Source organism: Eumetopias jubatus, unplaced genomic scaffold (genome assembly GCF_037043125.1).
Source record: "Eumetopias jubatus isolate StellerSeaLion01/CBP00866 unplaced genomic scaffold, mEumJub1_p1.0 scaffold_15, whole genome shotgun sequence".
Taxonomy (NCBI): domain Eukaryota; kingdom Metazoa; phylum Chordata; class Mammalia; order Carnivora; family Otariidae; genus Eumetopias; species Eumetopias jubatus.
In genome coordinates, this window is record NW_028274821.1 from 25,105,749 (window position 1) to 25,122,485 (window position 16,737).

Below are 16,737 nucleotides of genomic sequence, written 5' to 3' on the forward strand. Positions count from 1 at the left end.
GACAGATGCCGGGCTTGATCGCAGGACTCTGGGATCATGACCTGAGCCTAAGGCAGACGCTCAACAACTGAGCCACCCAGGCACCCCTTATTCAGATTTTTTAGCTTTACCTAATGTCTTTTTCTCCTCCAGGATGCCACATTACATCTAGTTGTCATGTCTCCTTAGGCTTTTCTTGGTTTTAACAGTTTCTACCTCTTTCCTTGTTTTTGATAACACTGACAATTTTGAGGAGTGCTGGTCAAGTATTTTGTCAGATACCCTTCCAGTGGAGTTTTTATAATGTTTTTTCATGATTATACTGAGCCTCTGGGTGTTGGGAGAAAGACCACAGAGGTAAAGTGTCATTTTCATTACACCATATTAAGGATACATATTATCAGCACGATTCACTCACATTCACCTTGATCATCTGGCTGAGATAGTGTTTGTCAGTTTCTCCACTGTAAAGGTATTTTTTCTCTCTCCCTACAGCGTTCCATACTGTATGCTTTGGGAAGAAGTCCACTGTGTGTAACCTACACCTAAGGAGTGGGGATTTATGATCTCTTCCTTGAGAGCAGAGTATCTGCGTAAATTATTGAAAATTCTTCTGCATGAAGATTTATCTCTTCTCCCTAATTAATTTATTCAGTCATATCAATATGGACTTATGGATATTCACTTTATACTGTGGGTTATAATTCAGTATTACTTTATTTTGTTGTTCAAATCGTTCCAGCTTTGGCTTTTGGGAGCTCTTTCTCTTGGCTCCTGTGTCCCTTTGACACATCCCAATTTTTTTTTAAACACTTCTGTACTTTCTGATACTATGAGATGCTCTAAACTCATATAGTTCCTGCTCCAGACCTAGGATCAGCCATTTCTCAAAAAGCTCTGTTTCCTTTTATTAGAGAGTGGTATTAGAAACAAAGATTTAGACACTGGATGTTAGATACCTCTTTTCAGAGTCATTGCTTCAATCTACTCAGTATTTTCTAAGCCTGCCTTTCAGCTTTCATCCTAGATTATCTCCCATTTTTCTCCTGACTTGGATCTACTCTTTCTGAGATCTGATTTTATATGCTCTAATTTTTGTGGGAGTATATCCTCAAGTAACTTTCTAAAACTGGGGTATTTGAGGTAAATTTTCTAAGTCTGGCATGTTTTAAAACTTAATATTCTACCTACACTTATACTTTTTTGTTCTTCCAAAGTTTTATTTAAATTCTAGTTAGTTAAATAGTGTAATATTGGTTTCAGGAATAGAATTTAGTGAGTCATCACTTACATATAACACCCTATGCTCATGATCACAAGTGCCCTCCTTAATACCCATTGCCCATTTAGTCCATCCCCACCCACCTCCCTCCCTCCATCACCCCCTCAGTTCTCTATCATTAAGAGTCTCTTATGTTGCCTCCCCCTCTCTCCTTCTCTTTTTTCCCCTTCTCACATGTTCATCCGTTTTGTTTCCTAAATTCCACGTATGAGTAAGATCATATGGTATTTGTCTTTCTCTGATGGACTTATTTCACTTAGCATGATATAATATAGCTCCCTTCACGTCACTGCAAATGGCAAGATTTCATTCTTTTTGATGGCTGAATTGTATTCCATTGTGAATATATACCACATCTTCTTTATCCATTCATTGGTCAATGGACTCTTTCCATCGTTTGGCTATGTTGATACTAACGCTTTATCAGATATGTCATTTGCAAATATTTTCTCCCATTCTTTAGGCTGCCTTTTAGTTTTGTTGATTGTTTCCTTTGCATTGAGTCCATTTACTTTTAAGAATGAGGCAGTAGAAAGATTGACTTTGAACTTTGTATACCTGGGTGGACTTCTAGGACAACAGTGCCCAGTTCAGCTGCCCTAATTCTTCTTAGATGGTCCGATAAATTTCTTTTTTTTTTAAAGATTTTATTTATTTATTCATGAGAGACAGAGAGAGAGAGAAGCAGAGGGAGAAGCAGACTCCTTACCAAGCAGGGAGCCCGATGCAGGACTCGATCCCAGGACCCCGGGATGATGACCCGAGCCGAAGGCAGACGCTCAACCATCTGAGCCACCCAAGCGCCCCCAATAAATTTCTTTATAGAAAATGGCCTTTTAATTTATTATCTTTTTTTTCCTAGAAGATAATCACCTGCCTGATAAATATTTTGCTCTCTGGATTTTGAGAGGAGAGTGGGTGCTTTCTATATGCAAGCTTTAAATAATACCCCTGCTTTCAGACCCCACTCTCACTCTTGTGTCCTTCCTAACTGGAATTTCCTAGTTCTAAGCATTTTGGGTTTCTCTGAGTAAGGTTGATGCTTTCCTGCATGGCCATCTTTTCTGCTCAGAATATATTCTAAGTAGTGGCCCCTCCTGCTCTCTTCATCAGTCATTAATCCTCCATCCTCTTTCTGTGTCCCAGAAATTTGTTAAAATCACTTGTTTGCTGAGGCTTTCCTTCCTTTCTCTTCAATGTTGTGGATTTTTACCCCAAACATAACTTTTACTGTTATTTAAATAAGATCTTAGGAAGGACTAATAAAAAGCAAATGGCTCATCATCTTGGAGAAGAACAAATAATCTCATTTAAATCTTAGAACGACACTATACCATTCTATTTTACAGATTTTGAAACATTGGCACAAGTAAATTATTTAGCGATGGAGTGGGGATTAAATCCCAGGAAATCCACTCCAAAGCTTCCTGTTCTTGTTTTCTTTTTAAATTCACTACAGTGAAATCCTAAGGCATTTAGGAACATCCTAGGAGATAACAGAAATATTGTATTTTGGACTATTTCATTTTAAAAGCCCCTGAAGATATCTGGTTAAGTATATGTCTCCTAATTAACTAGTTTGGCAGATGATTCTAAAATGAATCAAGTTATCTCTGCTCTGGATTATTCCACTTTGCATCCTCTTATTCAATCATTAATTGCTATATATTATTTGACTTATTTAGGATCTGTTTTTATCTGTTTTAGGGTTTTTAAAAAAGACTTTATTTTAGAGAGAGTGAGAGAGGGAGCTTGAGCAGGGGGAGCAGCAGAAGGGTAGAGAGAGGGAGGGGGAAAGAATCTCAAGCAGACTCTGCACTGAGCATGAGCCCATCACTGGGCTTGATCTCAAGACCCTGAGATCATGACCTGAGCTGAAACCAAGAATCGGAGGCTTAATTGACTGTGCCACCCCGGTGCCCCTAAAAATGTTTTTAATCAGAGAAGTGCAATGAAAAAGAACAATATTGTTTGGAGAAATAAACAATAATAGGAAAGTGGGGTGATTTAATGTGGCATCATAAAATGTGGTTGTTCTTTCATCCTTTTCCCTCGAAGGGTTATTCTTTTTTTTTTTTTTTAATTTATTTGACAGAGAGAGCAGAAGCAGGGGGCAGTGGCAGAGGGAGAGGGAGAAGCAGGCTCCCTGCTGAGCTGGGAGCCCGAGGAGGGACTCAATCCCAGGACTCTGGGATCATGACCTGAGCCAAAGTCAGCCCCTTAACCGATTGAGCCACCCAGGCATCCCTTGAAGAGTTATTCTTAAGGAGCTTCTATAAAATGGAATGAATCAGATGACCATGCTGATAGCTGGTTAACACTTTCCAGCAAATACTTCTTTGTAAACTCTAGCTGAGACTGTGTGTTGAATATTGTCATCTATATATTGAAAACCAGAAACCTGATTTTGAATTTTCAGTATATATCCTGGCAACTGACCATTGAGTAAAATCCTTGACTTTCTGTCCAGTTTTGCCATTGAGAATGAACAAGTCATATTTCTTAGAACCTCCGTTTCCTCATTTCTACAGTGAAGAGGCTGGGCCAGATGATCTCTAAGGTCTTATCCTTCCGACAAATTTTGATTCTATCATCCAGCCCTTCTTATTTTATTTTCGGTAGTTCTTAATATGTTTTTTGATCAATATTTTATAGATATATAATTTACGTTTGGTCAAATACACAAATTTTAAATATATTGCTTGATGGCAGTCCAGCTTTCTTGAGATATAATTAACTACCATGAAATTCACCTGTTAATATGTACAATTTAATGGTTTCTTTTCTGTTTATAGATTTTGTAACCTTTATCATAATCTAATTTAGAAAATCTCCATCCCCACAAAAAAGAAAACTTGTACCCATTAGCAGCCGTTCCTGGTTCTCTTCCTCCCTCCTTCCCTCTCAGCCCTTGGCAACCACTAATCTACTTTCTATCTTTATGTATTTGTTTATTCTGAATCTTTTATATAAATGGAATCTCACAATATGTAGTCTTTTGTGGCTGGCTTTTTTCATTTAGTGTGTTTTTAAGGTTCAGACATGTTATAGAAAGTACCAAGAGGTACCTGGACGGCTCAGTCAGTTAAGCATCCAACTCTTGGTTTTGGCTCTGGTTGTGATCTCATGGTTGTGGGGTTGAGTTCTGAACTGGGCTTTGTGCTTAGCTGGGAGTCTGAAGATTATCTCCCTCTGCTCCTGTCCCCACTTCCATGCGTGTGTTCTCTCTCTCTCTCTCAAATAAATAAATAAATACATCTTAAAAAGAAAGTACCAATCCTTTATTCCTTTTTGTTGCCAAATAGTGTTCCATTTTATGTATATATTACTTTTTTCTTTATCCATTCATTAGTTGGTGGGCATTTAGGCTGATTCCACCTTTTAGTTATTATGAATCATGCTGCCATGAACATTTATGTAGATATATATTTATATTTTTCTTGGGTAGATACCTAAGATTGCAGGGTCATATGGTAGCTTTGGTTAACATTTTGAGGCATTGCCAAACTATTTTCCAAAGTGGTTGTGACATTTTACATTTCCACCAGCAATGTATGAAGGTTTCCATTTCTCTACATCTTTGCTAACAGTTTTTGTATTTTTGGTTATAGCTATCTTATTATGTGTGAAGTGGTATCTCATTGTTTGATGATTTTTTAAAAGACTTATTTATTTATTGGAGAGAGAGCATGCACGAGCTGGAGGGGCAGAAGGAGAGGGAGAGAGGATCCCAAGCAGACTCTGTGCTGATTGGGGAGCCTAACATGGGGCTCGACCTCATGACCCTGAGATCATGACCTGAGCTGAAACCAAGAGTGGGACACTCAACCAACTGTGCCACCCAGGCGCCCCTGTTTAATGATTTTTTACACATCTACACCTTTGTGACCTCCATCCAGATAAAGATATCTAACATTTTTATCATCCCTGAAAGTGTTTTTACACCTTTTTTTAGTAAACATCAGTTGTCTGTCCCTAGGTAACCACCCTTCTGACTTCTACCACCATAGATTAGCTTTGCCTGTTCTTGAACTTAATAGAAATGGAATCAAAGAGTATATATGACTTATGCATCAAAGTACATGAATGTTCATAGCAGCATTATTCATAATAGCTAAAAAGTGGAAGAAACTTAAATGTCCATTAATTGATGAATGGATAGATGACATATGGTAGATCTATAAAATGGAATACTCTTTGTCCATTAAAAGGAAAGACATCCTTACACACACTTTTGTGTATGGCTGCTTTTTACCAATGTAATGATTTTGAGATTTATCCATGTGTGTATCAACAGTGGATACTGTTCCATTGGATACTGGAACAGCATTGTTTTTATTGCTGAGCAGTATTCCATTGCAAGTAGACCCTTCATAGTTCTTGACAAAATGACACTCAAGAAGCATCCATGCTTGGGGCACCTGGGTGGCTCAGTCATTAAGCGTCTGCCTTCAGCTCAGGTCATGATCCCGGGGTTCTGGGATTGAGCCCCGCATCAGGCTCCCTGCTCCTCAGGAAGCCTGCTTCTCCTTCTCCCACTCCACCTGCTTGTGTTCCCTCTCTCGCTGTGTCTCTCTCTGTCAAATAAATAAAATCTTTAAAAAAAAAAGCATCTATGCTTGTTTATAAAATCTCTTAGCAATCTAGGAACAGAAGGAATTTACTCAAAGTGATGAAAAGGTTGTATCAGAGGACCTTTGGTAAGTATTATACTGACTAATAAAACTCGAAAAGCATTCTCAATTATGTCAGGGATGGGCCTTAGTTTGAATTGCATTCATGGCTGTTAAGAAACCAACCTCAAAATTTCAGTGGCTTAACAAAATAGAAGTTTATTTCTTGCTAATATATCAGTACAATGTGGATGTTCCTCAGCAGTGGGCTGTTCCAGAACTCATTCAGAGACCCAGGCTTTTTCCATATGTGACTCTGCCAGCCTTTAAGACAGCAAGTTCTCTGCATCTAGCCACCACAGCAAGGAAGAGTAGTGAAGGCATTCTTCTTTCTTAATTATCTTTGCCTAGAAGTGACAAATCATTTCTGCTTACAGCTGCAATTATATCCATGGACTTTTGAATTTAAATTTAAATTATAAACCAAAATCATGAATACCTTTAACCAATAGTTCCTTTCTGAAGCTATGTCTTGTGGAATAAAAATCTGAATCAAATACAGTTTTGCTGAGTTTTGAAGAAGAAAATAGAATACTTCAGTTCATGAGTTGGAAGGCAAAGCCAAAGATGGAGCAACACAATTTAACATTATAGTCAGAAGATATCCTATATTATAGTAGGAACATTAAACCTGTGACTATAGCTTCTAAAAGCCTCACGGTTTTTAGGCAAGTCTGAAACGTTGAATATAATTTAGTATGAGTTGTTACATCCATCCTCACTTTACATTTCTTCCCTATTCTTAATGATTAACTATATCCATGGCTCCCAAACTGCTGAGATATGCCAGGCATTCCACTGAACTTACAGGGTGAGAATATTTTACATTTTCAAGATGGACACAATGTCATCTGTGGAGACACCACACAAACTATGGTATTAAGTTTGAGCCTAACTAATAATAAACAGTAATTGTTGGGTATTTCTTTTAACCTATGATGATTAGTCACATTGAGCATCTTTTCTGTTTTTTTCAATTTTTTTTATTAACATATAATGTATTATTTGTTTCAGGGATACAGGTCTGTGATGCATCAGTCTCACACAATTCACAGCGCTCACCATAGTACTTACCCTCCCCAATGTCCATCACCCAGCCACCCCATCCCTCCCACCCCCCTCCACTCCAGTAACCCTCAGTTTGTTTTCTAAGATTAAGAGTCTCTTATGGTTTGTCTCCCTCCCTGGTTTCATCTTGTTTCATTTTTCCCTCCCTTCCCCTATGATACATGTCTTTCTCTGATTGACTTATTTCGCTCAGCATAATACCCTCCAGTTCCATCCACATTGTTGCAAATGGCAAGACTTCATTTTTTGATGGCTGCATAATATTCCATTGTATATATATACACCACATCTTCATTATCCACTCATCTGTTGATGGACATCTAGGCTCTTTCCATAGTTTGGTTATTGTGGACATTGCTGCATAAACATTGGGGTGCATGTTCCCCTTCGGATCCCTACATTTGTATCTTTAGGGTAAATATCCAGTAGTGCAATTGCTGGGTTGTAGGGTAGCTCTATTTTCAAGTTTTTGAGGAACCTCCATACTGTTTTCCAGAGTGGCTGCACCAGCTTGCATTCCCACCAACAGTGTAGGAGAGTTCCCCTTTCTCCACATCCTCACCAACATCTGTCCTTTCCTGACTTGTTAATTTTAGCCATTCTGACTGGTGTGAGGTGATATCATGTTGAGCATCTTTTCTTGTGCCTATTGGCCATTTGTATATCTTCTTCAGAGAAATGGACTTGAATAAAGTCCTTTGTTGATTTTTTGATTTGGGTTTTGTTGTTGTTGAATTGCTGGAGTTTTTTATATATTCTGGATATTAATCTCTTATCAGATATATGATTTGCAAGTATTTTCTCCCATTTTTATGGGTTGCCTTTTCACTTTGTTGATTGTGTCCTTTGATGAAAAAAAGTTTTTAATTTTGATATAATTCAATTTATTTTTTCTTCTGTTGCCTGTGTTTCTGGTGTCATATGTAAGAAATCATCCTGAACTCCAAATTCAATAATGTTTTCTTCTAAGAGGTTATATTTTGGTGTTCAGTCTATTTTGATTTAATTTTTCCATATGGTGTGTATGGTGTATGAGGGTCCAACTTCATTCTTTTGCATGTGAATATCTGGCTGGCTGGCTGGCTGGCTTTCTTTCTTTCTTTCTTTCTAGATTTTATTTATTTTAGAGAGAGAGAGAGAGAGCATGAGTGGGGGGAGGGGTGAAGGAGGAGGGAGAGGGACAAGCAGACTCTGTGCTAAGCACAGAGCCCCAGGTGGGGCTCCCTTCCGGGACCCTGAGATCAGGACCTGAGCTGAAATCAAGAGTTGGACTCTTCACCAACTGAGCCATCCAGGTGCCCCATCTGGTTTTCCGAACACTATTTGTTGGAATAGTGCTGAATGGTCTTGGCACTCTTGTCAAAAGTCATTTGATTATGTATCCAGGGGTTTGTTTCTGGGCTGTTTATTCTCTGCCATTTCTCTACATGTCTGTCTTTATGATAGTACCACACTATTTTGGCTACTGCAGCTTGGTAATAAGTTTTGAAATCAGGAAATGTGAAACCTCTGATTTTGTTACTCTTTTTCAAGATTGTTTTGGCTATTTGGGGTCCTTTGAAATTCCAAATGAATTTTAGGATGGATTTTTCCTCTTTCCACAAAAACACCATTGGGATTTTGATAGGATAGTTTCTGGAATATTACAAATGTTGACTGCAATTATCACTGTCATTGTTACTATTATTAAGTTTAAAATCAATTTGGTGACCTGGAATTCCTATATACAGAACTTGGGCAAAAAAATCGCTGAAACAAACAAATAAATAAAATATATGACTTAAGCTCCTGTAAGCTTGAAAACTTAAAAGCTTTAAAAAACTTAACTTTATTGAAGTATAATGTATGTACAATAAGTTGCATTCTTTTAAAGGACAATTTGATGAGTTTAGATAGTTCTGTGTACCTGTGAAAACACCACATAATCAAGATACTGAACATTTCCATCATCACCCTCCCCCCCTAAATTTCCTCATGCCTGTGTATAGTCTATCTCTCCTGCTCCTGGCTTCAGGTAGTCACTGGTCGTTTTATGTCACTCTATATTAGTCTGCATTCTCTTGCATTTTATGTAAATGGCATCATATAATGTGTACTCTTTTTTGTGTCTGGCTTTTTTTACTCAGCGTAATGATTTTGAGGTTTATTCATGTTCTTTATCCAGGCATATATCAAGATTTCATGAATTTTTGTTGTGAACATTTTGGAGAATATTCTTCTTGCCTTTTTTATACCTATACCTATACTGTTTTTAGTAAAACTTATACTATATACACTACTCTATATTTTGCTTTTCCCACTTAACATGGGACTTTTTATTTTTATTTATTTATTTATTTATTTTTAAAATTTTATTGTTATGTTAATGACCATACATTATATCATTAGTTTTTGATGTAGTGTTCCATGATTCATTGTTTGTGTATAACACCCAGTGCTCCATGCAGAATGTGCCCTCTTTAATACCCATCACCAGGCTAACCCATCTCCCCACCCTCCTCTCCTCTAGAACCCTCAGTTTGTTTCTCAGAGTCCATCGTCTCTCGTGGTTCGTCTCCTCCTCCGATTCCCCCCCTTCATTCTTCCCCTCCTGCTATCTTCTTCTTCTTTTTTTTTTTAACATATAATGTATTATTTGTTTCAGAGGTACAGATCTGTGATTCAACAGTCTTGCACAATTCACAGTGCTCACCATAGCACATACCCTCCCCAGTGTCCATCACCCAGCCACCCCATCCTTCCCACCCCACACCTCTCCAGCAACCCTCAGTTTGTTTCCTGAGATTAAGAATTCCTCATATCAGGGACTTTTTATTTTAATAAGTATAGAGTTACACCATCATTTTAGACAGCTGTATAGTATTCTGTTGCATTAATGCACAGTACACTGAAACTAGCCATTTAGCTGTTGTTAGACCTGTAGGTTGTTTCCACTTTTGCTTTTAATGATTAATCTTACAGTGGACATCATTGTATAAATATAATTATACATTTCTCTAATTATTTCTTTATGATAAACTACAAGGAAAATTGCTGGCTCTTAAAAAAAATAAGTTTTAAAAACATTTGATACTTGTTGCCAAATTTCCTTCTAGCTCTTTTTTGTTTGTTTGTTTACCAGCTTTGTGTCTTGGGCATGTTACTTAATCTTTTTGAGCATCAGTTTCATCATCCATTATATGGAGATAATGTGAAAATATATTATTTTAAAACCGCACATGGTAATGACTTAGTGGCAGCTATTATTACTGAAAAAAAAGTTTTTCCAGTTCATGTTCCTTCCTGGAGTGTTAAAGAGTTTGTGGCTTCTCAACCTCTCAAATACTTATATAAGTTATTATCATTAAAAAAGTCTTTGTCACATCACCAAAGGCACAGGAAGCCAGGGCAAAAATGAACTATTGGGATTTCATTAAGATAAAAAGCTTTTGCACAGCAAAAGAAACAGTCCACAAAACCAAAAGACAACCGACAGAATGGGAGAAAATATTTGCAAATGACATATCAGATAAAGGGCTAGTATCCAAAATCTATAAAGAACTTATCAAACTCAACATCCAAAGAACAAATAATCCAATCAAGAAATGGGCAGAAGACATGAACAGACATTTTTCCAAAGAAGACATCCAAATGGCCAACAGGCACATGAAAAAGTGTTCAACATCGCTCGGCATCAGGGAAATCCAAATCAAAACCTCAATGAGATACCACCTCACACCCATCAGAATGGCTAAAATTAACAAGTCGGGGAACGACAGATGTTGGCGGGGATGTGGAGAAAGGGGAACCCTTCTACACTGTTGGTGGGAATGCAAGCTGGTGCAACCCCTCTGGAAAACAGTATGGAGGTTCCTCAAACAGTTGAAATTAGAGCTACCATTCGATCCAGCAATTGCACTACTGGGTATTTACCCCAAAGATACAAATGTAGGGACCCGAAGGGGTACGTGCACCCCAATGTTTATAGCAGCAATGTCCACAATAGCCAAACTGTGGAAAGAGCCAAGATGTCCATCGACAGATGAATGGATAAAGAAGAAGTGGTATATATACACAATGGAATATTATGCAGCCATCAAAAGGAATGAGATCTTGCCATTTGCAACGACGTGGATGGAACTGGAGGGTGTTATGCTGAGTGAAATAAGTCAATCAGAGAAAGACATGTATCATATGACCTCACTGATATGAGGAATTCTTAATCTCAGGAACAAACTGAGGGTTGCTGGAGTGGTCGGGGTGGGAGGGATGGGGTGGCTGGGTGATGGACATTGGGGAAGATATGTGCTACGGTGAGCGCTGTGAATTGTGTAAGACTGTTGAATCACAGATCTGTACTTCTGAAACAAATAATGCAACATATTTTAAGAAAAAAGAAAAAGAAGAAGATAGCAGGAGAGGAAGAATGAAGGGGAGTAAGTCAGAGAGGGAGACGAACCAGGAGAGATGATGGACTCTGAAAAACAAACTGAGGTTTCTGGAGGGGAGGAGGGTGGGGGGATGGGTTAGCCTGGTGATGGGTATTGAGGAGGGCACATTCTGCATGGAGCACTGGGTGTTATGAACAAACAATGAATCATGGAACACTACACCAAAACAAATTATGTAATATATGGTGATTAACATAACAATAAAAAAATTAAAAAAAAGTCTTTGTCAATTTGACCAATCTGATCAAAAGAAAAAATACATCTTTTGTGAACTGTCTTTCATGATTATGGTCTTAAATAGTTTCTCAAACACTGGCATGATCATTAGGACACCAAGTTTTTATTTTTTTTTAATTTTTTTTTTAAAGATTTTTTATTTATTTATTTGAGAGAGAGAATGAGATAGAGAGAGAGAGACCATGAGAGGGGGGAGGGTCCGAGGGAGAAGCAGACTCACTGCTGAGCAGGGAGCCCAATGCGGGACTCGATCCCAGGACTCCAGGATCATGACCTGAGCCGAAGGCAGTTGCTTAACCAACTGAGCCACCCAGGCGCCCAGGACACCACGTTTTTAGAGCATACTATAACAATTAGGAGTGAAAGGTGATTATGCCATAAGTAAATTCAATAAATTTGGTATCTTCCTTTATATATTTGTGAATTCATGCTGTTGGTATTCATTGTAACTGAAATTCAGGGCATCAGATTCAGTGTATTTAAAGGATTCAATATAAATCAACTTTAAAGATATATTTTGCCATTATTACTTTTCCATAATGGCCTGGCTCTTTATGGAACTTCGATGCTAATGAAATGAAGCAGAGCTACAGAAACCCAAATTTATTTAATCTGTGTGTGTGTGTGTGTGTGTGTGTGTGTGTGTGTAAAAGAACTGCAGGGCTAAGATGTTTTCGTTAGGTTATATTTCCAGGAAATACACATTGTCAGATTGTCCCTGGTAACTTTACATTATCAACGTCACTAAATGTAATCAAACTATTTACTCAAGAGCTTTAAAAAATTTTAACACTTAACTCTGAATGGAGGTAGGGGAAGTAGGAATAGAAGGTGGAAAGAGAATGGAAAAGAAGTGTTTTGAGTGTTTCTGTTTTGGCTTTATCCTTGGTATTTACAAACTTTCAGGAGGGAGAAGAAGTTCCTGACTCTCTCTTTCTGTGATGGAATAGAAATGGGCACCTTTTCCATCTTGGGGCACCAAGAAGGGACCTCCTGGCCACTTCATCCTCCCCCACCATCATGTATGTGACAAAAACAAAACCAAAACAAAAAGCAATCCTTCTCTCTCCTCCACCATTCTGCAGACTTAAGAAACTTCTATTAAAATGCCTTTAGATCTTAATGTGAATGACAGTAATAAGGCATTCAGTTTTCAACTCTTTAATAAGGTTGTTTACTGACTGGTGACCCAGTACTGATAATGGAGCAAATGTTCTTTTGAAAGCAGGTAAGTCTGATTTAGTGTCACAGGGGAGAACTTTCGGCTTTGAAGTGGTAGTATTAGAGCACGTGTCCTTGGCAGTTGTCTAATTTCTTTGAGCCCCGGTTTTCCCATATATATTATATATATATGTTTATTTATGAATTTTACTTAAGAAAAAGATGCATAGCACACAATTTACAAATTATAATAAGATAGAAAATACTTTTTTTTTTAAAAAGGAAAGATATTTTATTTATTTATTTTAGAGAGAGAGAGAGAAAACGAGTTGGCGGGGGAGCAGAGGGTGAGGGAGAAGCAGACTCCCCACTGAGCAGGGAGCCCAATGCCAGGCTCCATTCTAGGACCCCAGGATCATGACCTGAGCTGAAGGCAGATGCTTAATTGACTGAGCCACGCAGGCACCCCAGAAAATACTCTTTATTGTAAATTCCATATAGCCAATTGATTCTCACAACATGCTGATTTTTGCCAAATGCATGCATCCATAGCCAACCTCTGGTTGCAACTCAGCTATGATTTGACAATTTTTTTGCTATTTATAATGTAACAGCTACAGATAGAAATGACACAGTTTTAAGTTTAGTCTGTGTTATTAACATTTTATGCAACACTTCTAAAGTCTAGATAGACAACAGAAACAAAAAGTAAAGACCTGATTTGCCAGTTTCCCTGGTGTAAATATTTCCATTGTGGCTGATTTAAGCTACTGACATGATGGCACTGAATATGGAATTGGGAAGGGATACATAATAGTGCACTATTACATATTATTTCACCAAACAGATAAAATAGATATAAATAACTTCCAAAAGCATAAATAATAGTAAAGATAATTAGGAATTGAAGAGTTTTGCATGTTTGTTATCTTTATTTTTAAATATAATTTAACTGTAATTTATATAAATTAACTTTTTAAAAGATTTTATTTATTTATTTTAGAGAGAGAGAGGGAGAAGGGGGAAAGAGCACATGAGCAGGAAGCGGGGCAGAGAGAAAGGGAGAGAATCTCAAGCAGACTCATTGCTGAGCTCGGAGCATGACACGGGGCTCAATCTCACCATTCTGAGATCATGACCTCAGCCGAAACCAAGAGTTGGTCCCTTAACCAACTGAGCCACTCAGGTGCCCCTATATAAATTAATTTTTAATAATGGTATGTTAAATAACTGGCTTATAATATTCCTGAAAATTACAGTGAGCTCTTGTGAGCTGGTAGGAGCTGGCCATAGCAAACCACTGACTCCTTCCCAGAGGCTTCCATATTCTTGCTCCAATCTGGACTGGTTGATTTCTAGGATTACTGCAGGGTTATCATTTTAGGATTTCCCTTTTACTATTCCTCTTATTTTCCTCTTTGCTTTATTACTCCCTCATCTTGCTGGAGAACACCTGCAAGTAACTTGCAAAGAAGTTACCTTTATATATGGAGTGGGTAAATTTTCTGAGTTCTTGCATGCTTGCTGACATCTTTATTTTCTCCTCTTATACTTAATTGAAAGTTTGAGTTGAAAATAATTTTCCCTCAAAAATTTGAAAAGTTTGCCCTGTTGACTTTTAGAAGCTTGGGCTGCTGATAAGCAATTTGGTGCATACTTTCTCCCACTCTGGAAGATTTTAGGATCTTTTCTTCATCTTGGGGTTCTGAAATTTCGTAGAGATGTGTCTAGGCCTATGTCTTTTTTCATTCATTTTGTAAGATACTTGGTGGGACTTTTCAAAATGAAGATCAATGTCCCTCTTTTTATACAGGATCTTTGATAATCTTCTCTCCTCCGTTTTTTCTTTTTTTCCTGAAGCCTTATCAATCAAATGTGAGGCTTCTCAGATTGACTCTCTCTCTCTCTCTCTCTCTCTCTCTCTCTCTCTCTCTCTCTCTCTGTCACACACACACACACACACACACACACACCTCATATTTTTTCTATATTGTCTTTTGTTCTTGATCCTGGGAGATTTTCTCAACCTACCTTCTAACTCTCTACTAAATTTCAGTGTAGGCAATCATGTATTTTAATTTCCAAAGCGATTTCTTATTCACAAATTGTTTTCTTCTCACAGCATCCTTTTATTTTATTTTATTTTTTTTAGCATCCTTTTATTTTATAGACCCAATATTTTCTGAAATCTCCCTGAGGATATGATTATAACTTTAAAAGCTTTTTTTCCCCTCCTTGATTGCCTTTGTATTTTCCAGGGCCATTTTTCTTCTTTATTTTGATTTTTTCTCATGTTTCTAAACTTGTGAATACTTGATAGTATATTGATTTCCACTTTGTGGGATTAAGAATATAATTGGACAAATGACAAGATATGTATATTTAAGAATATTCACACAGTTTTATTTTTAGTAATAATGATAGTCAGCATATATTGAACAGTTTTTATGTCCCAGGCATATGTTTATGCGCTCTACATTTTTAAACTCAATTGTCACGACCATTTGAAGTAGATATTATTATATTCCCATTTTATAGATGAGGAAGTAGATCCAGTGAGGTTTAAGCAACTTGCCCATGATTGCATATTTAGTAGGTGGCAAGATTCTGACTCAGGCTGAGGATCCAGAGTGAGTGTGTGTGGTTTTTTGTTTTGTTTTGTTTTGTTTAGTTTTTAGTAGGCTCCATGACTAGCGTGGAGCCCAGTGCAGGGTTTGAACTCACCACGCTGAGATCAAGACCTGAGCTGAGATCAAGAGTCAGAAGCTTAATCGACTGAGTCACCCAGGCGCCCCCAGAGTGAGTGTTCTTAACCAATGAGTAATAGCAGTGATATAGTAGAGAAAGATTAGAAATAGTTAGACGAAAATATTAATAGTGTTTATATCTGGGTTGTGTGATTATGAGTACTGTTTTTGTGAATTCCTTTTATTTAAATTTAAAAAATTTGGAATAGGTACATATAAATTTTAAAATTGCTATTTTTAATTTGAGATAGAAATCACATACCATAAAATTTACCTACACAAGGTGTCCAATTCAGTGGTTTTTACACATTCACAAATCGCATGACCTCATTAACTCTAGAACATTTTTGTCAGCCCAAAAAAGAAATCCTCCAACCATTAAGCAGTCACTCTTCATTCTCTCTTCTCCCCAGCCCCTGCCAACGAGTTGTCTGCTTTCTATCTTTATGGATTTACCTATTATGGTAAATAAATAAATGGAATCATATGATATGTGGCCTTTTGTGTTTGGTCTCTCACTTAAAATAATTATTATGTGCCATCTCAGGCAGCTAAAAAATTAAAAATTTAAAAAATTTAAAAATTGCCTCTGCTTTTTTTGATAAATGCCCATAGGAAAAGGTTGTTAGCCCTGGATGAGCTCTGAATTAGGTCAAATAGAGGGCGTTCTGAGTGGGGATTTCCAGGGAACCACCAGACAGATTTCTGTGAGTAGGGTTTTGTAGGAGTTCTAAACCCTCTTTTCCTTCAAGTGGCTGCCAGATTGTGGGTCGTTGATTTTCCAGGCTCACTGTGGAGATAGGGAAAGGGGGGTGGGAACAAGGCAAGTGCAAATGCCAAAAAACTTGCTGTTCTTACTGAGATCAAGCCATGTTTCTGGAATAAACACTCTGTGAATGGCTGCAAGCATTTGATTGATTTCCAGAGTTATGAAAAGTTGATTCTGATGATTTTTGCTGTTGTTTTCATTGCCTTTGTGGAGGAGAGAATTTTCAAGGTCCTTACTCTGCCATTTTTGTTGACATCACTGATTACAGATATTTTAAAATTTATTCTCTTTGTGCAGTTTTTCTTTAATTTCTCACACTGTTCTTGCATTAAGCAAGACATTATAATAATAATAATAGTTACTGTTATTATTATTATTTTGGTTTAAAACA